A 25,413-nucleotide genomic window follows, 5' to 3' on the forward strand; every position below is an offset into this window, starting at 1 on the left:
GAAGCAGATATGACAGAACTTGCTAGTAGTAGTTTCAGTAATTTTATTGGTTTGGATGCTTTTGATTTCAGAAAACAGAAAATGCAATGTTAACTATCTTCAGAAAATAAGGGCAACTTACAGACTTACACAAATGAAAAGTGCGATATGTAGGCTTCAGGCAAGGTTTGATCAGGACTCTAGCTTTATTTTTCTATGATTCTCAGTCCTGCCCCATCTCTTCCCCACCCTCTATGTGTCCATTTACCCTTATGCTGACTTCATACATGGTTGCAAAAGGGCTGCAAGAGCAAGATACATGCATGCTTGCAAGATGGCTCCCTTCACATGGAGAAAGAGCAAGCATCATTTCCAACAGTCATAAAACAAAAATCTTAATCTTGGGATTGATTGAGCCATCTATGAATAAATTCTGTTGCCAGGAGAATGGATCAGGTAGTGGTCTTGATACCCCTATTGTTCCTCTGTTGCCAATGGATTGATTAGCTTAGATGGGAGTTATTGGAAACAACTACCATGGGTAAGAGCACAAGATTACCTCAGTTGGCTTGGACCAATGAAGGTATGGATGTGGTCCGTCTTACCCAGAGGGCGTAGGTGCTACATAGATGGAGAGAACAGCATGGATGTTGAGAAGAAAATTACAATTTCCATTATGTAAACTATAGGAGGTTTGAAGGCGTGGGAAAGCACAAGGGTGACAGCTAGGTTTTTGGAGGTGTCATATGCTAAGATAGGGAAGACAAACAGGCTTAGAGGGGAATAAATACAGATGCCTCTTAGATCCTCAAGTATCTGAGTCTAGTGAGCATTCGGGAATATGAGCAGGAGCTAAAGGGAGTTGTCCTGGGTGGGGTCACCCACATCACATGTCATTTTCTGGGTGTGGGACAGAGTGACCAACTTCTGTCCACTAACACAGTTTCTCTGTGCTAGCCCAGGAATCAGCACGAGGAGAGGGGTGGCCTGGGATTCTGATAGGCACTTCAGGGCTAGGATTCTCCAAACGAAATAAAGCCACAAGCATCAACATTCTGTTACTAAGGGAATAAATGGAAGATGTTAGTGAACATGTAAATTGAAGAAAAGTAGAATTAAAAATCTTTCTGACATCTCTTATTTCTATGATCCTTAGAACAACCAAAGGAGAGAGTTAGGAAGGTGATTTGGAGCCTCATTTTTTGGATGAAAAGACTGAGATTGATACAGGTTAAGTGATGAGACCAGAGCTGGTGTTTCAACCCCATCCTCTTGATTCTAAATATAACTTCCAAACCCTGCAGATCCAAACATCTATGGCAGATAAACTATTCTTACAGATAAGATATGTATATGACGCAAGACAACACAGGCTCAGGTGTTTATTCACGAGCTGTGGGAGGTGACTTAATAGGGAGGCAGCAAGTAAGATAGAAAGAAATCCTGGACTCTAGTCAGAGCAACACCCACTTTGGAGTTCCAGCTTTGCTGATCCCTTCCTGTCAGACCACGGGTGGTCACTCAATTTCTCTGGTCTGCATTTTCATCTATCAGCGCATTTGGATTAGATCAGTTGTTCTCAAAGTTTAAAATAACTGAAGCTTTTTATCCTCCTCTTCCTCTTCTTCTTCCTCCTCCCCCTCCTCCTCCTCTTTTTCCTTTTCTTTCTCCTCCTCATTTTTATTTCAGAAAGTCCATTCCAGGAAGTGGAAGTAAACAAGAAAGATCCCAGCATAACTTGCCTTGCTTCCTCCTCCCCTAGGCCCATCACCCCGGAAAGTCTGAGGACCCCTCTACTTTGCTTTCTAGGAGTCTGTACATTGCTTTCCTTGCTAGGTAAGTCCTGGGATTGCCTACCTGTCCCCAGGTTTAAAGTCTCCAGTGCTCCAGGAAAGCTGATTTATGGTCTCTGTCTCCACATCTGACTAGCACCACAAGGCAGCAGGTGTTTTCTGTTCATAGCTCTGTCGGTGCATGAGCCCCATGGACAGAGCACATTTGTTCTGCCTGCCTAGTTTACAAAGAAGGGCTTTGTGGAAGCTCAGGTATCAGAGAGCTAAAGACACCATTGTTCATCAGTTGCTGTTGGCAGGTGCATTTGCCAAACCCTTGCTCAGGTTAACAGGAAATGATTAAAGGGTTCCCTGGAGTTAGGAAAGGCAAGAAGAATAAACACTCATAATTATGAGCAGCGTTGCCAGACACGGCTATGAGCTTTACATGTGTCATCTCATCTAATCCTCTGAACCATACTAGGATCATAATATTATGATCTTAAGTATTATTATTCACATTATGTTTATGAGAAAACTGATTATGAAACTACCTTAGGACACTCTGTTAATAAGTGACACAATTGGGATAGAAATCCACAGAACTATCTAGGTACAAATGCAATAACAGTGTTTCCAGGATTCTCAATGATTGAGAAATAGAGCCATAACATCCCAAAACAACACAGAAACTTTTTCTCAATGGTTACCTTCTTTGGGGGTTCAATGACTCATTCCTTCAATAACAGTCTGCTACTTACCAAGCACCCAGCTTTGTTCTAGAAGGGAAAGATAAAGAGGTGAATAAGACACAATCTTTTCCGTCTAGGATTTCAGAGCCTAGCAGGGAAATAAAGTGGGTCATACATTACCATATGTTACAAGTGCTGTAACAGAAGTTGATTTAAAGTGCTATGTGATGTTAGTGGAAATGATGGAATAAGGGCCACTAAAAATCTTCTCCATAAAAAACTATGAGAACATTGCCCAAAAAAACCAAAAACAAATTCAAAATCAATTTTTTTTGTAGTGCTGGAAAATAACAAAAAGCCTGCAACAGTCCTGGGAGTGTTTATTAAGGAAAAAATGCTGAATCTCATTTTCAACAAAAAATTATAAGGCATGCCCCATACTCCCAAAAACATAGTCAATAGAAACAGCGCTTGAAAAAGCTCACATGATGGACTTACTAGATGAGAACCTTAAATTGGGTATTGAAAAAACTAAAGGAAACTATGAGATCAATGTCTCACCAAGTATAGAATATCAATAAAGAAAAATTATAAAAAGAGTCAAACAATTCTAGACTTGAAAAATACAATAAGTGACATGAAAAATTTTACTAAAGGGGCTCAATATTAAATTTGAGCAGTCAGAAAGAAGAATCAGTGAACTTTAAGATAGAGCACTGGAGATTTTCCAGTGTGAAGAACAGAAAGGAGAGGGGCAGCCGGATTGCTCAGTTGTTTAGAGCGCGAGCTCTTAACAACGGGGCTGCCGGTTCCATTCCTACAGGGGCCAGTGAGCTGCACCCTCCATAACTAGATTGAAGACGACAAGCTGCTGCTGAGCTGCCGGAGGAGCGGCCAGATGGCTCAGCAAGTTAGAGTGTGAGCTCTCAACAACAAGGTTGCCGGTTCAATTCCTGCTATGGGATGATGGGCTGCACACCCTGCAAGTAAGATTGAAAACAGCTACTGGACTTGGAGCTGAGCTGCGCCCTCCACAACTAGATTGAAGAACAATGACTTGGAGCTGATGGGCCCTGGAGAAACACACAGTTCTCCAATACTCCCCAATAAAATTTATTAAAAATAAAAAGAACAGAAAGGAGACATAATTAAGAAAAATGAATAGAGTCACAAAGACCTGTGGGACATCAAGTATACCAAAATGCACATCATATATTGCGAGTCCCAGAAATAAAGAAGAGAGAGAAAGCAGCAGAAAGAATATTTAAAGAAATAATGGCCAAAAACTTCACAACTTTGATGAAAAACAGTTATCTACATATGATCATCTTAATAGACCTACAAAGGGCATTTAACAAGAAGCTACCATTTTCTCATCATAAAAGCACTCACCAAACTAGAAATAGAAGGTAATTTCCTCAAACTCATACAGTGTATCAATGAAAAGCCCACAGTTAACATCAGACTTAATCGTGAAAGGCTGAAAGCTTTCCACCTAGGATCAGGAACAAGGCAAGGATGTCCACTCTCACCACTTCTCTTCAACATTGTACTGGAGGGCAGTTAGGCAGTTTAAAAGAACTGAAATACATCTGGATTAAAAAGGAGAATTGTAAAACTATCTCTATTTGCAGATGACATGATTTTGTATATAAAAAATCCTAAGGAAGCCACAAATACCCCACAACTATATTAGTAGTAATAAACAAATACAGAAAGTTTGCAGGATAAATAGTAATTATACTTTTTTTCACTAACAATGTATAACCTGAAAATTAAATTTTAAAAGTAATTCCATTTATAATAGCATCAGACAGTTTTTAAATACTTAGGAATAAATTTATCAAAAGAAGTACAAGATTTGTACACTGAAAACTATAAAAACTTGCTGAAAGGTATTGCAGAAGACCCAAATAAATGGAAAGACTACCTGTAATCATGATTTGGAAGACTTAATACTGTTAAACTGGCAATACTCTCCAAATTAGTCTATAAATTCATTGCAGTGCCTCTCAAAATTCTGGCTGGGTTTTGTTTTGCAGAAATTGACAATCTGATTCTAAAATTTATACGGAAATGCAAAAGGCCCAGAACAACCAAAATGATCTTGAAAAAGAACAAAGTTGAGGGCTCACACTGCCTGACTTTAAAATTTATTACAGTGCTATAAAATTTACTACAGTGTACTACTGGTGTGAGGGTAGACAAGTAGATCAATAAATAGAATTGAGTCCAGCAATAAATCCTTGCAAATATGATCAACTAATTTTCAACAGGGATGCCAGGACAATTCAACAGGGAAAGAATAGTCTCATCAACAAATGGTGCTGGGACAACTGGATATTCAAATGAAAAAGAATGAAGTTGGAACTCTACCACACTCTGTGTACTAAAATTGACTCAAAATGGACCATAGACCTAAATGTAAGACCCAAACCTATAAAACTCTAAGAAGAAAACATGGCATAAATCTTCATGACTTTGGATTAGGCAGTATATTCTTAGATAAGATATCAAAAGCAGAAGCAACAACAAAAATGGATAAGTAGGACTTCTTCAAAATTAAGCACTCTAGTGCTTCAATAGATGCTCAAGAAGTGAAAAGACAACCCACAGACTGGGAGAAACATCTACAAATCATATATCTTATAAGAGACTAATATCCAGAATATATAAAGAACGCTTGCAATTAAACAATAAAAGGAAAAATAACCCACTTTTTTAAAATTGGCAAAGCATTTGTATAGATATTTACCCACAGGAGATAAACAAGTAGAAAATTAGCCCCTGAAAAAATGCTCAACATGATTAGTTATTAGAGAAATGCAAATCAAAACCATAATGAGATACCATTTCACAACTACGAGGATGGCTATAATCAAAAAGATTGACAATAACAAGTGTTGGCAAGGATGTGGAGATATTGGAACACTCATGCATTGCTGGTGGGAATGCTAAGTGGTGCAGCACTTAAAAGTATAGTTATCATGTGACCCAGTGATTCCACTTCTAGGTATATATCCAAGATAATTGGAAGCATATTTTTACCCCAAATCTTGTATACCAATGTTCATGGCAACATTATTCGTAATAGCCAGAATATGGAAACAATCCAAATGTCAATTAATTGATGCGTGGATAAACAAAATGTAGTTTATTCACATAATGAAATATTATTCAGCCATAAAAAGGAATTTTATATATATAACAACAATGAAAAAATCTTGAAAACATTGTTAAGTGAAACAGGCCAGACACAAAAGACCACATTTTATATAATTTCATTAAATGAAATGTTCAAAATAGACAATACATAGAGAGAGAAATAGATTAGTAGTTGCCAGGATTTGGTGTAAGGTGGAATGGAGAGTGACTGGTAATGGGTACCAGGTTCTTTGGGGGATATTGAAAATAGTCTGGAATTAGATAATGGTATTGATTGCACAACTTTGTGACTATACTAAAAACACTGAATTATAAACTTTAAAAGGGTGAATTTTATGATGTGTGAATTTTATCTCAATATATATCTCACCATGTATCTCAGTTTTATGGTGTGTGACTTGAAAGTGCTATAGGAGCTCAGAGAAAACTTAAAATTTATATGGGGGATGCAGGAAGGCTTCCCTGAGGAAGTGACACAAGTTCTCCTCTTCTTAGCTTTCAGGTCTCTGAAATATAGTTGGCTCATAATCATTTTCCAAAGCATTGCTTCAGCAGAGCAGTAAGGTCCCACTTCACACTTTGATACTGCTTCCTCATGCCTTTCTTTCCTTTATACAGGATTTACATCCCATTCACAAAATCCTCCAACCCCTATTTGTCCATCCATTCTTCAGTGGAAGTTTCTCCTACATCTGAACACGTTTTTTCGTATTCATTTTTAAATCAATATCTAATAGACATCTTGTTTGAGAATGCCCATATCTTCCCCCTGTTCAAGGCTGGAGCAAGGTCAGAGAGAGTCTGCCCATGGAGATGTAAGAGAAGGGGGTTCTAAGGACTGAATGTCAGGGTGTAAGGGGCATTCTCCTGTGACTTGTAGCATGGTTTTATCAAGCACTATGCTTGCACCATGGTTGTGTGCCATAGAAGCAATGCTGATATGGAAACCATGGCCCAGTGCCAGGCTTCATTAGGTTGTGTATTGATCTGAATGGGAGACAGAGTACAGAGACAGAAACAACTAACAGTGTTGGAAGCATTCAAGGTCACCATGGATACAGGATAGAATTGAAGATGGGCTGGGATGAGTAGAGCCCTAACTCTAGATCCTGGAGCAGAAAGTGTTTATCTTTGGAACAGGAAATAGCCTCCCCTGTGACTCTCTGGACTATAGCACTGCTACGGTTTGAGAAAGTCATACCCTTTCAGTTGAGATGAGAGAGGAGGCATTTGAGATCTAAGGCCATTTAGGCTGAAGTAACAAATGAAAGGCAGCACTTCCTTTAAAATCACAAGCTATCACAACTCACCCAATATGAAAGAGATAATTTGAATAGTCCTACAACTATTAAGAAAATTGAATTTATAACTTTAAAACTCTCAGAATAGAAATCTCCAGACCCAGAGAATTTTATCAAATGTTAAAGAAGAAATAACACCAATTCTATGCAATCGCTTCTAGATAGCAGGAGGGGAGGGAACACTTTTCAATTCATTTTATGAAGCTATCACTACCCTGATATCAAAACCAGACAAAGACAGGATAAGAAAAGAAAACTACAGACCAATATACCTCATGAATATAGATGCAAAAGTCCTTAACAGAATATCAGCAAATAGAAATCAACAATCAATACATAAAAGATATACAACATGATCAAATAGTGTTTACAGGGATATAAGACTGGTTCAATATGGGAAAATCTATCAATGTAATTCACCTTATTAACAGACTAAAGAATACAATTCACACCATCATATCAGTTAAAGGCATTTTATAAAATTCAACACCACTTCATAATAAAAACTGTCAGAAAAATAGTAATAGAGGGGAACTTCCTTAACCTGATACAGGAGTAGAACATCTATCAAAAATTACAGCTAACATTATCCTTAAAGGTGAAAAACTGAATGCTTGCTTTCTAAGGGCAGGAGCAAAGCAAGGATGCCTGCTTTCATAACTCTTATTTAATGTAGCACTGGAAGTTCTAGCCAGTATAATCAAGGCACAAAAAGGAAATAAACAGCATGCAGAACGGAAAGGAAGACATAAAACTGAATCTACTTGAAGATGACAAGATTGTCTATGCAGAAAATCTCAACAAATATACATATAAACTCCTGGAACTGATAAGTGAGTTCAGCAAGGCTATAGGATAAACGAAAAACATACAAAACTCCACTGTTATTTCTATATACTAGCAACTGGCATGTGGAAACTGAAATTAAAACACAATACCATGTACAGCAGCTCAAAGACAATGAAATACTTAGGTGTAAATCTAGCAAAACATATGTAGGACATGTATGCTGAAAACCATGCAATGCTGATAAAGGAATCAAAGAAGGCACATTGTGTTCATGAATTGGAAGACTCAACACAGTAAAGATGTTAATTCTCCCAAATTGATATACAGGTAAAATGCAATTCCTATTAAAATCCTACCAAAGATTTTTGTAGATAAAGATTTTTCAAAAATGTATATGGAAAGGCAAAGGAACCTGAAATTTTTTGAAAAGGAAGAAGAAACTGGGAAGAATCCCTCTACCTGATTTCAGGATTTATTACGAACTACAGTCGTCAGAACTGTGGAGTATTGTCAGAAGTATAGTCACAAAGAACAGTGGAATGGAATGAAGAACCCAGAGAAAGACCCACACCAATATGCCCAACTGATTTTTGGTGAAAGCGTAGAAGCAACTCAATGAAGGAAGGATAAGCTTTTCAAGAGATAGTGCAATTGGGTGTCCATAGAAACAAACAAATGAAACGTGACCTAGGTCTTACACTTTATACAAAAAGTTAAGTCAAAATGGATCAGGGACATAAATGTAAAACTCTAAAACTTTTAGAAAAAGACTTAATCACAAATCTACGGAATACAAAGCCATGCAAAATATTCTTAGACATGATAGCAAAAGGATGATTCATGAAAAGAAAATCTGATAAATTAGACTTCATCAAAATTAAAAACTTTTGCTCTGCAAATGACCCTGTTAAGAGGGATTTTGACAAGCACACATTTAACAGTTTATAGGAGAAAAAAGAGGTACTTCACTTCAGGTGGATAGAGATTGTCATTTGGACCCTTTCAAAACAACCAGTTATGACTCTCCGCGATATTGTCACCTAGCACCCATCCCTCAGTCTGTCTTCGTGGTAATTAGAAGGTACTCATCTTGTGCCTTGCTGAAGTTCACACAGCACTCTTTACAGCAGCTCTTAATTGGCCTATCTAGTAATCCCATCACAAATGCCTCAACTGCCTGGCACGCCTTGTGTTTGGTGTGATTTTCTACACAGTACACTAATTACAGGCGGATGCGACAAATGATCTAATAAATAAAGAAAACTACGTTCAAAGTGTTTTTTCTCCCAGACCCAGCTCTCTCCTGTAGGAGAAAAATACGTTTTCCATTTGAGAAACTTTAGATTTAAGGAAGGAAATTTGTGGCATCTGCCATCTTTTAACAAGGTGAAGATTTACTAACTACATATTGTTTGGAGCTCTTCTTACTAAAACTTTGAGTGAAAGCACAGTCTGTGATGTCAGGGCGACAGCATCTGATACCTCAGAACTCACTTGGGTCATTTGTGTTATGAAGTGTTAATAATCATAAATACTTTGTTATAAAAACTGCTTTCCCCTCTCTTATTATTGTACACTGCTCTGAAAATGTTTCAAATACTTCCAAAGACAACAGCCCAGGGAGCAGTCACTGAACATTCTCCTTGAACCTGGATATGAACCTAGCAAGCAGCAACTTCAGAATTGTGCACCTGTGATCAGGCCAAATGAGGTAGAAGCATCATTTACCTTTGTCTCTTCAGAGAGGCAGAAACTCTATTTTGCACATCAGCCTCCTTTTTTCCCCATACTGTCCGCCCAGAGATCCAGCTCCACCCCAGTAAAAGGCTATCTATTCAATCAGAGAAACACAAAGTTGGCTTGTGCAAACCAGGCGTAAAAGACACAAGAACAATTTATTCTGGTTAATAAGCTAGGAGAAAACATGTAGAGGCCAATTGTATGGTGGGCACAAAAAAGGCTTCTTGTCTGGAGAGTGTATAATGAGGTAACAGACAATGTCATTTGTTTGCCTATCTGATAGCCATTCCCCCTTCTTTATTGCTTAAAAAAAACCCAAACAACTATTTGCTACAGTTATCAGGCAGGTGGCCATGGGATTTAGGAGAGAATGATTTGCTATCAGCCCTGACAGATGAACGAATTACAATTTCTGTATACTACAAATTTTGTAGGGCAGCCTTAGAGATCCTCAAATAATTCTCACCTCCTGGTATTCACAGCCTTGTGTAGGCTGATGTGTGGCCAACAGGATATTGTGGAAACGGCAGAATTGGAATTTGACTTTCCAAGTTAAGTCATAAATGACATTGTAGCTTTTATCTTGCTCTCTTGGATTATTCATTCTGGAGGAAGCCAACTCCCTCATTGTGAAAATACTCCAGCAATCTTATGGTAAAGTTCATGTGACCAGGAATTGAAGCCTCCTGCCAACAGCCCGCTGAATTTGCTGCCCATGTGAGAGAGCCGACTTTGCTCAGATCCTCCAGCTCTAGCTGCAGAGGACTGGACGCCCAACTGACATCTTGCCTGAAATTTCATAAAACTCCAAACCAGAACTACCCAGCTAAGTATCTCCCAAATTCCTGGCCCATAGAAAATATGAGAGATAGTACATATATACTATTGTTTTAAGCCACGATTTCAGGGTAATTTATTATGCAGCAATAGGTAATTAATAAATTAATCATGTTAGTTCCCACTTCCCTTGTGTGGAATACCGGTAGTCTAAAAACCACAGATAAAAACCACAGCTATAAATTACAGCCCTTGACATTGCCCAGGTCTTGTTCTAACAGACTGGACCAGTGGTGTGCTGATAAGCTGTATCTCTAGAAAAATCTAGGAAGCCCTGATTTGTACTGTTTACTGAGTTCTGTGGTATAAATATTCCCTCCACAGTTGATGCCATGCTAACAAGCCAGTGGTGCAGAGGCGCACACAGTCAGCTCTCGAAAGCCCCTAGGAGTCAGCTTCAGTGCACCACTCGACTGAACGCAGTAGAAATAGACGAGGTGAGGTACTCCTTCTGACCTCTGCCCATGTTGCAAGTCACATCTTAAAAAGTAGCCTAATGTTTTGACAATAGCTTTAGAACCTCACAACCTGGGGTCTAACTTTGTCTCTGCTATTTTCTGGCCGAGTGTCCTCCATATATACTACTTACTCATAAGTGTCAGATTCTTCATCTGTAAATGAAGATGACAATGTACACTCATCAGCATTTTGAGAAAATTAAATTAAAATGAACAACACTAAACACAATAGTTATTGAGTACTCAGTGTATAGCAGGCTGGAGTCCAAGTGTATTATATGTTATTGCTTAATTTTAATTATATAGGTAAAGCACTGAGTATAGTGTCTAAAATGTAGTAGAGGCACAATAAATGCTAGCTGTCAGAATTGTTATTCTTATGACATTCCTGAGCAAGGAGTTGGTCATTAGGATGAATGCTGAGTTCGAAATTGTGGAAACTGGCCTGTCTCCTAATTTCCAACCTGACTCAACATCTTCCTCAGTTGGGCAAATGACTCCAGAGAAGAGTTGTGGAGCTTAACTGTGGGGACTGACCACAGCCCAGACCTAGGCTGACCCCAAGACCTATAAGCCAACTTGCAACCCAAGGAAATAGAAGGGAGAGAGTAGTCAGGGGAATCTCGAAAAGTGTCCTTCAGCACCATGGCCAGGAGTTGTTTCCCCAGGAGTGGGAACGAGGGAGCCCAGGGAGCAGGGCTGCATAACCCCATGGGTTCCACTTCCATACGCCCAGCAGCAGCATATGGACTCAGCCCCCTCCCAGGCGCCATGGGGAACACTGCCAGCAGAGCTGGGGATCCCTAGGAATAAAAAGTCTCTTAAAATGAAATGAAACAAAACCTGAATCAGCCAAGGCCTGCTGGCCTGATGTGAGCTGCCTTTGCACCACATACTTTTTTAACAAGAAGAAAGAAAGGAGTAGACGTTGGTAGAACTTATGTTCTATGTTTATCACTGGATTATTACTTCGTAAACATTTTATTTGGTCTACATCACATGTTTGTTTCCCTACTGACAGAGAATCTGAGGCACAGAGAATTTAAGTAACTTGCTGTAGATCACCTAGCAAACCAGCAGTGGGGAAAGAATTTAATTCCAGGTCTCTCTCAGTCCAAAGCCCCAGCTCAACTCTGGCGAATGCTGCTATTTCCAAAAAGTCAACACTGCAGACCGTTGACCTATCTAAGGAGAGCTGAAGAGCATTTGAATTTGGTAATAAATATTGCTGACTATCATTACAGTGGTCTGCTTGAAGCTGGGGATACTGTTACCTTCATACCCCATTCTCTAGCCTTCAGGGGAGCTCCTCTTGGCAATGGAAAGAGCCTGCAAATAGCTACATTCCTATTCAGTGGGAGAAAGTGAGGCCATCCCTTAAGACTTGGACTGACAATGCCCTACGACAGTGACTTCAGATAAATAGGGCCAACTCCTGACAGCAACCTAGGATTCCCTGGTGTGTGGTTAGGTCCCCGGTGAATAGGAGATGGGGAGCCTCATTGAAGCCATGACTCCGATGTCGTCAGTTCAACAATAACTGCCCTTTGGGAAGAGTGTTTTATGCCAAGATAATAGCAAGATGATGATTCAGTGTCAATTCAGATTGTCTACATGAACATTAAATTTCCACTAGCTGTGTGATTTGAGGGCATTTACTTAACTCCACAAACCTTAGTTTTCCCATCTGGTAAATGGGGATAATATTTCCCCATCTGGTAAATTTCCCATCTGGTAAATTGTATGCATTCATATATGTCATGTGCTTGGCCGATGGAAAATAGTAAACTTTAGCTATTTTATTACTATCATTACTGTGCAGTGATGCACGTCAGTGAAGGAAATTTGCAGAATTTTAACAATAAAAGGGGGCCACTCCTTAGCGTGTTTCCATATTCCCTGAAGCAGAGCTGGAAAAACAGGATGGACTTGGTCTCACTGACCTGGCCCTCCGTGTTGGAGTGTCAGCGACATTCCTCTGCTGAGGCAGCCCCACCCCTGTCCTGAACCATTCCCAGTCAGGACAGGAGGACAGCGTGGCCTCAGCCCACCAGTTGTGCCACGGTTGGGTCCACTGAATCTCAGGCCACCCCTTCTCTTGTCCTTGTCCATCTGACCTGGTTTCTGACTGGTCTGCTGGGCACTGGTTAGATCCCCATCTGGGTCTTGTGGTCTTTTGCCCAGAGTTTGAGGGGAAGAGGCTCCCATGCCCTAACCTCAGAGAACTGATGGTATTATCTGTTGAAGATGACAGCTGTCACTGTGACTCCCTCACCCAGACGAGCACTTGCCACACCCATGTGGATCTTTCTAGAGTTTCTCCAGTCCTGTGATGACCAAATCTGGCTTTCCAATCTTCCCCACAATGTTGCTAAGATCCCGGTGGGTCTCACAAAGGACAGACATACACATAAGAAGCTGCTTATAATTAAGCAGTCCTTCTCTTCAGTTCCTGGGCCTTAATTCACACCAGATTGTAGCCAGCTGTCTGGTTTACCCACTTAGGCCAGAGGGACTCAGAAGCTTTCCCATCCATTAGCGCTGCCACCGCCCTTTCTGCACTACACTCCTTAGTGGAGATAGTAACAGGCAGTCTCTCTCCTCCCGCTGCTTGCTGTGCCCCAGGCAAGCCCATGTGCTAGTCTTAATTTCAGTATTTCTGATGCTACAGGAACATGGGGAATGGCAACCGCATGAGAAACTGAGTTTGACTCTGGAATATTATAAAATTTTTATAATAACTGGCCTTGGGTTTAGGGTCTGTACTATCAACGAGGGATTATTCAATGAATACTTGTTGAAAATGGCAAAACAGAGTTTATCCAACACTATTGCAACAGCAGGCCAAGGATGAGAACTAGTCAAGAAGAAGGCTCAGATAAGCCTGACTCAAGTTTGGTCAAGGAGGGAGTCTTTGTCAGTGTTAATTAGTCAGAATTCTCTAGAGAAAGAGAACCAATAGGATACACACGCGCTCGCGAGGTCTAACAATTAAGTTTGCAAACTCATCCTAGAAAAAGTGCTGCATACCTCATTGCTGAATATCACTATGGTCACCTTTGAAGTCCTCCCCTCCGGAAGCCAGTGCCTAGTCCACCCTTCAAAGCAATTTTGGGACTCTTTTTCTTGGAATGGCCATTAAAACTATCGTGTTATCCTTGATGTCCTGACTGTTATCAACATGTCTTCCTTTCAATATTTCCTTTATCTTTAGGTAAAGAAAGAAGTCATTGGGACCAGATCAGGTGAGTAGGGAGAGTGTTCCAATACAGTTATTTGTTTACTGGCTAAAAACTCCCTCACAGACAGTGCCGTGTGAGCTGGTGCATCGTCATGATGCAAGAGCTGTGAATTGTTGGCGAAAAGTTTGGGTCGTCTAACTTTTTCACGCAGCCTTTTCAGCACTTTCAAATAGTAAACTTGGTTAACTATCCAGTTGATACAAATTCATAATGAATGATCCCTCTGATGTGAAAAAAGGTTAGCAGCATCATTGCAACAAGTTCACAATCTTAATTGTCAGACCTCGTGTGTGTGTGTGTGTGTGTGTGTGTGTGTATGAGAGACAGAGAAGAGACGAGAAGAGAAGAGAAGAGAAGAGAAGAGAAGAGAAGAGAAGAGAAGAGAAGAGAAGAGAAGAGAAGAGAAGAAGAAAGGAAGTAGGTAGAGAGGAGGGTGGGATGGAAGGAAGAGAAAACGAAAGAGAAAGAGAAAGAGATTTCGTTTAAGGAACTGATTTGTGTAATTGTGGAGACTGGCCAATCTGCAGTCCATATGGTGGGCCAGCCTGCTGGAAACCCAGGCTGAATTTCTAGTTACAGTCTTGAGGCAGAATCTCTTCTTCTCTGGGAAACCTCAGTTTTTTGCCCTTGAGACTTTCAACGGATGGGATGAGGCCCCTCACACTATGGAGGGTAATCTGCTTTACTTAAAGTCCACTGATTATAAATGTCAATCACATCTGCAAAATGCCTTCACAGCAATGGATTAACATGTGGCCAGATAACCGGCACCATAGCTTAGCCACCTTGACATAAAATTAACCATGACAGGATCTAAAGAAAGTATGGGGAAGCCCAGCTGGGCCTGTTCAGTCCATTTTGACTTTTGAGGGCACTTACCAGTCTCCTGATCCCATGTGGAGAGAAGAGAGTGCAGAGGACCCTGCCTCTCAAACACACCTCTTTTTAAAACCTAGAGATAAAAATGAGGTAGAAAATATGTGTTCTTTTACCTTAAGTTGACATCTTATATCCAGAAACCTAGTGCCATGGGACCACCTCAGACTCTGACTGCTGAACAATGATGTTTTGGGGCATTTCATACAGGTGCATTATCAAGAAGAGGAAAGAAATAGTCACCTGAACCTGTAAGTAGGGACTCAGTCCCAGGAAGCTGACGTTTAGCAAAAATACTAACAGCAGTGTAGGCTTTGTGACGTTATTTGGAGATAAGGACAAGGAAGTATTAGGCCACGGACCTAAGAAACAGGGATGACTGAAGTGGAAAGTCCCATTCCCATTCTGCCTTGTCTCAGGAATGAGCTTTTAGTCTTGACAAGGTGGGGAAAAAACACACAGATAGAAACCACCACCATTGTCTCCACAAACGGGAAATTGTGAGAAGACGTGTCGTTGCTCTGCTGAAACTTAACAGTAATCCATGTAGTGAAAGCTCTTCTCTCAGAACCATGCTCACGTCCCTGATGCTGCCTCTGCTGCATCAAGCACATCTGCTCCCCTGGGAGGGCTTGGCCTCAGTCTCACAGGGGAGTCCCTCTTGCCGAAGATTGTGGATGATCTTCAGAGAAGCAGCACAATGAGTATGGTTTCCCTACGTCCTGGGATGCACTTTCCTGGGGCACTTTCCTGCGGGCTGTTTATCTTTAAAAGGACAGCTCCCTCTGTTTTACTTACAACATCGTGTTCTCCCAGGACTTGGACAGTAAGGGCTGGGCTGACACACGCCAGGTCTGGCCACCTCCATGATGACCAAGTTCCTGGTTGGATCAGGCTCCACCTGCAGGAGTGCCTCCCCTCTCATTCGCTCATGAGAGTATTTTAAAAACCTACTGTGTGCGCCTGTTAAGCACCAGGCACTGCTGAAAGTGTTGGGGATTCAGCAGTGACCACACAGTCTCTGCTATCCTGGAGTGCCCATTCTTGCAAATAGACTTGTGCTGCTACCACTGCTGTGGTCAGATGTGTCCAAATAGGTTTGCTTCCAGTTCAAACTCAAGATACATACATATATATATATATATATATATATATATATATATATATATATATATACACATACACACAAAACATTTGTTAAATAGCATCTTGTGGTAGACATAATTTTTAAACATAGGAAAATGTAGAAGAGTATAAAAAAGAAAAATGATCACGTTTGCCTCCATACCCAGAGATAACAACTGGTAACATACTAGTGTTTTTCCTTCCCACTTCTTTTTTCCCAATGTACATAATTTCTGAAATACACCACACATCCTTGTAAGGGGAAGAATTGCCCATTATCTCCCTTTCTTTCGGAAGGACTTGGGAACAAAGGCTCTTGGCTGAGAATGAAATGAAGGCATTGTTAGAGGGTTATTCCACAGCCCCTCTAGGGGTAACCAAGGGAGCCTCCACTGAGCGTAATGTGGCCCCAAGGAGAGGCAGGAAACAAGGCACGCGTGACACAGCGTAAGGTGCAGCATACTGACTCCTAGGATAAAAGGGAGGTGTACCGCTAATTATTCAGGGAAACTTCCTCATTGTGGGTTTGGGCACTGTCCCTGATAACTAGTATTGCCGTTTGTCCTTGGGACATGTGGGTGTGGATGCTGGATTTAACAGGTGCATAATTTGAGGAATCAGAAGGGTGCCAGGTCCTACTGGTGGGGATTTGGCAAAGGAAAGCTGACCTGATGGCAGCATCCACCTGGACCAATGGAGGGCCAAAGCCTCCAGAATGCTCAGGGGAATAGGCCGTGGGGTGGGAGTTTCCCAACATCCTTCAGAAGCCCAGGGGGCTGCTTGGAATAAAAGACTTAGGGAAAAGTACTGAAACAATATGAAGGGATGAGTGTAGGAAGCAAGCTCCTGCTCCTCAGATAGGGACTGTGTTGCTCAAAAGAAGGTTTAAAGGAACAGGCATCACCATAGTGCGGCAGATGTGAGCAGGAGGCCCAACACAGGATTAGGACCTGGGCGGTGACCTGAGGGGTCCCCTCTGTAAGGGGCTCTTCTCCTAGGTTCTATCCCTTTGGATTCTGGGGAGAAGTGCTAATTACCACTTTTTGCCTGTTACGTAGCAAATCTTCCATCGCCCTAATCAAATCCCCTGAATGACATCAGGGCAGCAGGCCCAGATTAGAGTAGGCAGACAGATGCCACTGGGAGGGGTCTCTGCCTCCTGGAAAAAGGGGAGAATAACTCCATATCTGATACCATGGAGGCCTTGTTTTTGTGGTTATTGTTTAATGGAAGAGAAGAAAGGGCATTAGGACTCCAGGAAAGGAAAACACAAAGCTGTACAAGAAAGGAAATGTCAAAACACACTCCCTAGCTTTACAAAGCATATTGTCAACGTAGACAAAATAAGGTAGCCTCTGTTAATGATTTAACCAAAAATAGTAATAGAACTATACTGGGAGAATGGAAGGAGGAAAGGTGGTGTAAAAGAGCTAAATCATGTTCCATAGGAAGTAAAGATAGAATGTCTAAAATTAATAAATCATGAATAAAAGTGGTTGTCTAGGGAGAGTTGGGGTGTGATCAGAGGTGACGCAAAGTATTGCTTTCTCATCTTCCTCCTCATCACCATCATCCTCTTAGTGCTCTTAGCTGTATTTGTCTTTTACTTCTATAAAACAACTTTAAGTCTATGAAATTATTAGGAAAATGGAACTGTGCCTGCTTGTCTGGCTGGTGTTGGGAAAGGAGGTCCTGGGGACCACAGGGGGGCGGTGGAGGAGAGGGGCGTCCCGCAGGACCCCGCCATATCTGTGCAGTCTTGGAGGATGAGCAGCAGTCAGGCCCCAGGTGACCTGGCAGCAACCAGCTAGCTGTCCAGCAGATCATGGCCAGGGAAGAGCTCCTAAGGCTGAGAAACCTCCCCAGCCTGCAAGCACCCCTCCTGAGAGGTGTATGTCTGGAACGTTCTCTTACCTCTGCAAGGGAGAGGAAGCTGGCCTTGAATTGGGAAGGTAGACCCTCATGTTTACACAACTCTGTATCTTGTTTTTTTCACTTAACATTATCTTATGGGCATTTTTTTTTTCATACAATATATATCCATTGGAAATTTGGTCTAAGTGATATCTGGACTCATCAGGTGGGTATACCATGTTAGTGGCAAATCCGAAAACACAGTGCTGTGCTGGTTAAGAGTGCAGGTGTACCAGTCCCATGGTCTGTGGTAGAACCCCGACTCTGCCACTTTCCAGCTGTGTGACCTTGGGGACACAGAGTGTCAGTTTCTGCCTCTGTTAAATGAACTTATCCTCGTTTTAATGAGCCATCCTCATTTTAAATTTAGGGTTTGTTTTCCTTAAAGCTTACTTTGATAAACATCCTTGTAGCACTTTTTTGTGAATCTTAATTACACAGTAAGTTATATTTGTTATAGAAAAAAATAGACAATGTAGATAAGTAAAAAGGGAAAACAAAATTTATTCGTAGTATTACCCCCTAAAGATAACCACAATATATTTAGTGTATATACTTCAAGTCTTTTATCCATGTACACACACACACACACACACGCACACATACACCACGTTACAAAGTAAATCTTGTGATACTGTTATTATAATATTTTTAATCAGTGAAAAATAAGTCATGAACACTTGTAAGGAAAAAAGTCAACCATATAATTTTTAGTGGCTGCATGGTATTCCTTTGTATGTTTATATCATTCTTCATTAGTGCCCACTGTCAATTCCAAACAGCATTTTATTTTTTCAAATTGTGTGTGTGGTGGAATGAAAAGTTTGCACTGTCTACTGGAATAAGAGCACAACTTTTAAATTCCTCTGTAATTATCATAGGTAGTCTCTATGGTGCATGCTCTGTGAGGTCAGGCCACGGGGTGTAGCAGGCACCTGACGAGGCCCTCCACCCCGCCGCCTGCAAACTCTCTGTCAGGGTCATGGCCAAGCTGTCTTCACAGTGCGTTTCAAACTTCAGCACGCAAAGAAATCACCTGGAGAACTGGTCAAAACAGATTCCTGGGCACCACACCCAGAGAGTCTGATTAGTAGGTCTGGGCTGGGGTTTGCATTTCTAATAAGCTCTCAGCGAAGCAGGTCCAAAGGCCATACTTTGCAGAGCCTCAGTCCAAGTCTCCACAGCCTCTGCTTAGGGGTCACTTAGCATTCTCCAGTGTTCCTATGGCTGGCTCACTGGTTCTCAACTCAGCTGCCTACCTCACGTGACTTCGAGCATAAGAGAACTTCTGGATTCCGTGCATTCCGCGGAGAAACAGGGGTGGCATGGCGGGTGGGGGAATGCTTCCTCTAGCTCTCCATCTGATGAGCATTCTATGACTCCCCCTCTCCTGTAAAATGACGTGGAGAGGCAGTCTTCCCAAGTACCAAATCAGAAGAAAATACCAGCACCTTTTGCTGTAGGCTTTTGATGGAAAGGTGTAATTTTTCTCTTTCATCTTCCCCCATTTTAACATTGGAACCCAAAGGTGGAGAGGGGTAAACACAAAGTCTCTGGCATCTGACTATGTATCTCTCTCTCTGCGCCCTTTGCCTCCCAGACCAGAAAGGCTTTCTTTTACTTCCTCTCATGTCTAGAAATTGTTTCCCTATTGTTAATACCTCCTTTTTCCTGTGGTGGACATTTGGCCACCTTCCCTGGGGCCATAATGGCAGGATGGCTTCTGGGGAACATGATTTAGAGAATATTAAAAAACACATAGTTTAATGTTTTCAAAATATTGTCCCTAATACATGTAGTAAATGTGCTATCTTTTTTCTTTATTACATTTGCCAGACATTTGTCTGCTTATTTATGCTTCTTTATTTGGTTTTATTTATTAATTCTACTCTTTTCTTATTTTCAGATTCAATAATTTTGTTACCTTTAGGATGTTCTTCATTTTTTTAAATGCTTTTTCTTATTTTTTGTAACATCTTGAATGTTTGTTTTCATCATCTTGAATTTTAAAAATATATTTCACACTCATAAAAAATATATACTATATATTTCACACTCACACATAAATATTTAATTTTGCATAAATGGGATCATGTCATAAGTGCTGTTTTTATGGCATATACCTTCTCTGCCACCCTCAGTTGCATCATCCCTTCATATCAGCACCAACCCTTATATCTTATTTCTTACATTATAAAACATTTGATGCTAGAAGCATATCTTTTGATATAGTCTGGCTATATCCCATTAGTTCAACATGTAGCATTCTCGGTGTCTTTAATTTCTATAGACATTAAAATCCCACTGTAGTGTACCCCATAAATAATGTGAATTTGGACATAATGCAAATGTTGATCTACTGAGACTGGTGCTCCATTTCTTCCCTCCTCTCATCCCTCTTCTTCCTTTTCAAATGGAGCAAGCTAAAATTCTTATCTGCCTCAGTGGAAGGGGGATATTAGAAGATGTGAGATTAGTCCGTAAAATGAAGAGAATATGACCTCCAACTTCCTGGGATTTTCCTGACCCATTGCCCCAGGTCAGTTGGATAGGAACCAGCTAAGTGATCCTGGGATTTTTGCTCCTGTCATGGATTTCCGAACCAGCCACAGAACCCAAAATCACCCCTGTGATTAGGTTGGGGCAGCCACCTGCTAGCAGGTAGCATCGAATGCAACCAAGACCGGGGTGGATTTGCAGGAGTCCTAGCTCTAAAACCTCGTCCCTCGTTTTATTATCTCGTTAAACTTGTAATAACATAACCTTGTACATTTTATAAAATTGAATTTGTTAGATCCCTCGAAGTGAATTATGGTGGGGTTTTACTGTGGGATGAAACACACTTGATTTTGCGTCTACCTCCTACACCATGAATGCCCAACCCTACAATATGGCTTCCTGTCTCTGATGTTCGCTGACCCACTGCTCTCCTTCTGACTTGCTCACATCACACTGTGGTCCTGCCGCCTGGCTTTTCTGCATCTCTCACACTTGGCTCCTAATCCTGTCTGCCATTTCTTCCCTCAAGTCTTGTTTCAACCAATGGTTCTGCTACTTTCTTTTTCAATTGTGTTTTATTATTATTTTCTAATTTGTATTTATTTCCTATTTTGAACAGGTATTGTATATAAATGATACAGCACTGAAAAGCTTCACGAGGATATAGAGTGGAAACAAAGACTCCTTTCATTCCACATCTCTTACTAACAGAATCCCCCTTTGCAAAAGCAGCCACTGTTAGCAGTTTCTTGAGTATCTTCCAAAAGATGGCTTTGCAGGTACAAATATTTGTGTGTACAAATATTTCTCTTTCCCTATACAAATTGTAGCTTACTATACATACTACTCTACACCGGGCTTTCCCCCCTTGATGTCGTTACTTGGACGGAGCTCCATTTCAGCTCACTGAGAGCTGCTCATTCTTGTTAATGCCATTACATGGTTTTGGCTTTGACTTCTGGAAAATGTCTTGGGTCATTTGGGACCCCCAAAACCTACCCTCTGCCTCCCACACTGCAACTTCCAGTAAGAGATATACCTTGCAGTCCACCCCATCCTTAGGGACTGGCACCATCCCTACAGCTCCCCCTGACTTTCCTGCCAGTGGTGGAAAGGAATGAGGCAGTTCTAGCCACAGCACTTATTTCTTCCACAGAACAGCCAAGCTCAAAAAGGAAATGGTTCTTTCTGGAAGGGAGTCTGTGGACCTTCAATAATGACATGCTGACGCCTGGCAAAGAGCCCAGAGTCACAAAACCTCGCCAGCCATAGCAGACAAATGGCATTTATTCAGGGAGGGCAAGGCTTAGCAATAGAAAATCAGAAAGCCTGCTTTATCTGCATGTTTCTCCTGTAAGATAAACAAGGAGCCACTTTCCACAAGTAACAGTCAGCATCCTTTTCAGGGCCAGGGCTGCAGGATATCTCAATTTCCTTACTCCTCAATTATAAAGGTGATCATTGCATTATACTCCCTAAAAAGTTAGCCTTTTTCTTGCCAATTCAACAAATGTTTCACTATATTACAGGTTGTGTTCTAGACACCCAGGATATAATTACATACAGCAAGGTACGGTCCCTGTTCTCAGTCTAGCTTATGTTTTTGTTTTTTGGTTTTTGGTTTTTGTTTTTTGCCTTCCTCAATCTTCCCTCTTATGTGCTCTGAAACCTGCCTATTGACTTCTTCTTTTATATTTCCAATGGAGAGTGACTTGGTGGGAAGGATAGAAAATTTGGCTGAATTTTCCTGCTTGCTTTCAATCCCTGTTCCTTTCCCCAGAGATTTCCACAGATCAGGCATGTCAAGCAAAGCCTCCAGGCTTTCCTAGCTTAGTGCCCTGATGCTCAGGATAATGTAAAGTAGGGAGTTAAAGGGAGAAGGAAGTACACACCGCACTGAAGTCGTCTGTGACAGAAACTGTTCCTAGTTCACTTTCTCCCTTTCTTCTATAGCCATAGATTTTGTATCTGGACACAGAACTGCAGAGAAGAAAGAATAGGTTTGCATACCCAACCTTCCTGTAACTAGGTGTGGCCATGAACTAACACTTGCTTGAGGAAATATAAGAGGAAGTGTCCCATGGCCACTTTCGGGAATCTTCCTTAGGAGAATGTTGTAGCATGCCTTTTGCCCTTTTTCATTCCTTCTCCACCCTACTGCCTAGAACACAGTTGCTGACTTAGACCTTGAAGATGAGAGCCACACTCTAGGGATGGTAGAGGGACTTCGGGAGAACTTGATAGAACCAAGCCCCTATACCAACCTTGGACCATATACCTCCTGACTTTTCCATGAGGGAAAAATAAATTTTGTTCTCATTGTAACCTCTGTCAGGTTGAATTTTGCTCATTTTTTTTTTCATCTCTATCTTATCCAAAGTAATAAGCTGCATCCACTCAATTCTCAAGAAACAGATTTTAACGTTTATTTTTAAATCTCTGCTGCTAGTAATGACAATGGTTAATTTATAGATGTTGGTTTAAAAGCTATCAGCCATTCTCAGTCCCTGCCTTTCCAACTTACATCATAAATCCTTCAGCCCTAGTCAGTGGGCAAGCACGAAAGAAGGGTGAGGGGTGGGCATGAGTTGCAGGGCAGGGGTATACAGAGCAGTTTGGAATTTTTCTGGGAGAGGTTGGATTCCAATATACCCAGTTACCCAGGTGACATGTTGGACAGCTATATGCTCATAGATGCTCAGCCTGACATTTGCCTGAGCCATGGTGTCAGAAACAGACTTCTTGCTTCTCCGTCATGCACAGGTCACTTGCTCCTCAAGGGCACACGTCCTCTTCTTATGTCTGTTGGAAGAACTGGCTACTGGTCAGTGGGGATTCTCTCTACGGGGATTTGCTCCATAACTGGTCCCAAGTACCAGGGAAACCAGGAGCAATATTGCCATAGGAGCCAGCTGGGAAGAGATGAGGAAGGCAGCTCACAGGTCACTAAGCAGATGATTTCTTATCACTGGCACCACCAATGATGCACGGGCACAATTTCCCAGTTTAAGTCCAGAGCAATTTGTCTAGTTTCTGAGAGAAGCCTCTCTGAGTTGCATGTTTCTGGCCCTCTGTACTCTGTCCATCTCTAAAGCAGATGGGTCCCTTGGAAGTGTTCGGCTGCTCCTAACTGACTTAAAGTGTCCATGTTGTTTGTAGAAGCTGCTTCAGGAATCCATCCACTATGTCAGACTGAGATGGATGCCAGCACCCAATAACTCATATCTGTTATGTACCTTGCATGCTAATTTGGAATACCTGCCCCTTCTATTGGAAGTCCTCTCTACAATGTCCTCGATGACCCAAGACTTGGAATCATCCATCAATCCTTTCCTCCCTGGCCCTCTGTTGAGCCAACTCCCCAGGATTACAGAAAGATTTTAGAGAGTCTATGGTGAGATTAGGCTGAGTCATCCAGAGAGAGATACTGAACCCTGAATAAGCCAAGAGAACTGTACCTCTAGCTACTTCACCAGGAATCTTCTGCCTGGAAGGTTAGACCAGAAACATTGCTCCAGTGACCAGAAGAGGCAGGAGACATTATGCTTGAGGACCCCAACTCTTCCCTAGCACCATAACATCTTGAAAGCTCTAGCCCTTCCCGTGAATACCTTCTCAGACACCTTCTTAGAGAGAGAAGTAAAGAATGGAGGCAGTCATGGAGATATTGGGTCTTTTTACCCAGAAATGATTGAAGACTTCTTAAAAGGTGATGTTTAAAAAATCAGCTACTATGTCCAAATTTTAAGCAGATTAATATTTTTTTAATTAAAGTTTATTGGGGTGACAGTTGTTAGTAAAATTACATAGATTTCAGGTGTACAATTCTGTATTACATCATCTCAAATATATGGTGATTGAAGGAGAATTGACTGGGTGGTGAATACACAATGTGATTTATAGATGATGTAATATTTTAGTATTTTTTTTCTTAAAAATCAACAAGTAAAGACTCAGCAGGAAAAGTAAGATTAGTTATGGCCAAATAAAGAAACGTAAATTTCTCTGCTGTTATGGGTTAAATTATGATCCCTAAAATTTGTATGTTGAAGTCCTCAACCCAGTATCTCAGAGTGTGATGGTATTTGGAGATAGGATCTTTAAAATGGAAATTAAGTTAAAATGCGGTCGTTATCATGCGCCCTAATGCAATATGACTGATGTCCTTCTAACAAGAGATTAGGACACAGGCACAGTAGGAAGACCACGTGGAGACTCAGGGAGAAGATGGTTATCTACAAGACGAGGAGAGAGGCCTCAGAAAAAACTATCTTGCTGACACTTTTGTCTTGGACTTTCAGGCTCTAGAACTGTAATAAAATACATTTCTGTCGTTTAAGTCACATAGTCTGTGGTACTTTGTTATGGTAGCCTGAGTAGGCTAACACATGTACATATCTGTAGTGTAAATAAATTTACATCTAAGTGATATATTTAAATTTTCACATAAATTTGAGTATGTTATAATAATATCTAGCTATTTGGCACTTTTTATATGCCAGACATTGTTCTAAGGGCTTACATATATTAACTCTTTTTATTCTCATAACAACCTCATTTAATCCCCCTTTTCAGATATGAACACTGAGGGACAGAGAAAGTAACTTGCCCAAAGCCTCACAAAGTGTAAGTGGCAAAAAGCCAGGATTCAGAGCCACACACTCCACGCACTTCACTTCCCTGTAGTTTTCCATGTTAGTACACATACACCTACTGCATTTGTTTCAAGAGCCACTTGGAATTTTGTGTTTTATTCCAGGGTATAAAAACTAAAGCTTCATTGGTGTCTTCGCTGTTTTTTCAAGTAGTATTCTGTCCATCCTCAGGAATAGTGACTCATCTAGAAAGAATTAAGGCATTTCCTGTCACCCCTGCAGGAGCAGAGGCCATTGTGTTTTGAAGGATTGGTGAGCGCTGCATAACTTACTACACACTTTTGCATTGCTAACAGTTAGAGCTCCCTTTGAGAAGCTTTGCCTGAAAGCACTTGAAGCCCTATTCTGACAGAAAAAAAGCAAAATAAG

This window comes from Rhinolophus ferrumequinum, chromosome 16 (genome assembly GCF_004115265.2).
Source record: "Rhinolophus ferrumequinum isolate MPI-CBG mRhiFer1 chromosome 16, mRhiFer1_v1.p, whole genome shotgun sequence".
Taxonomy (NCBI): Eukaryota; Metazoa; Chordata; class Mammalia; order Chiroptera; family Rhinolophidae; genus Rhinolophus; species Rhinolophus ferrumequinum.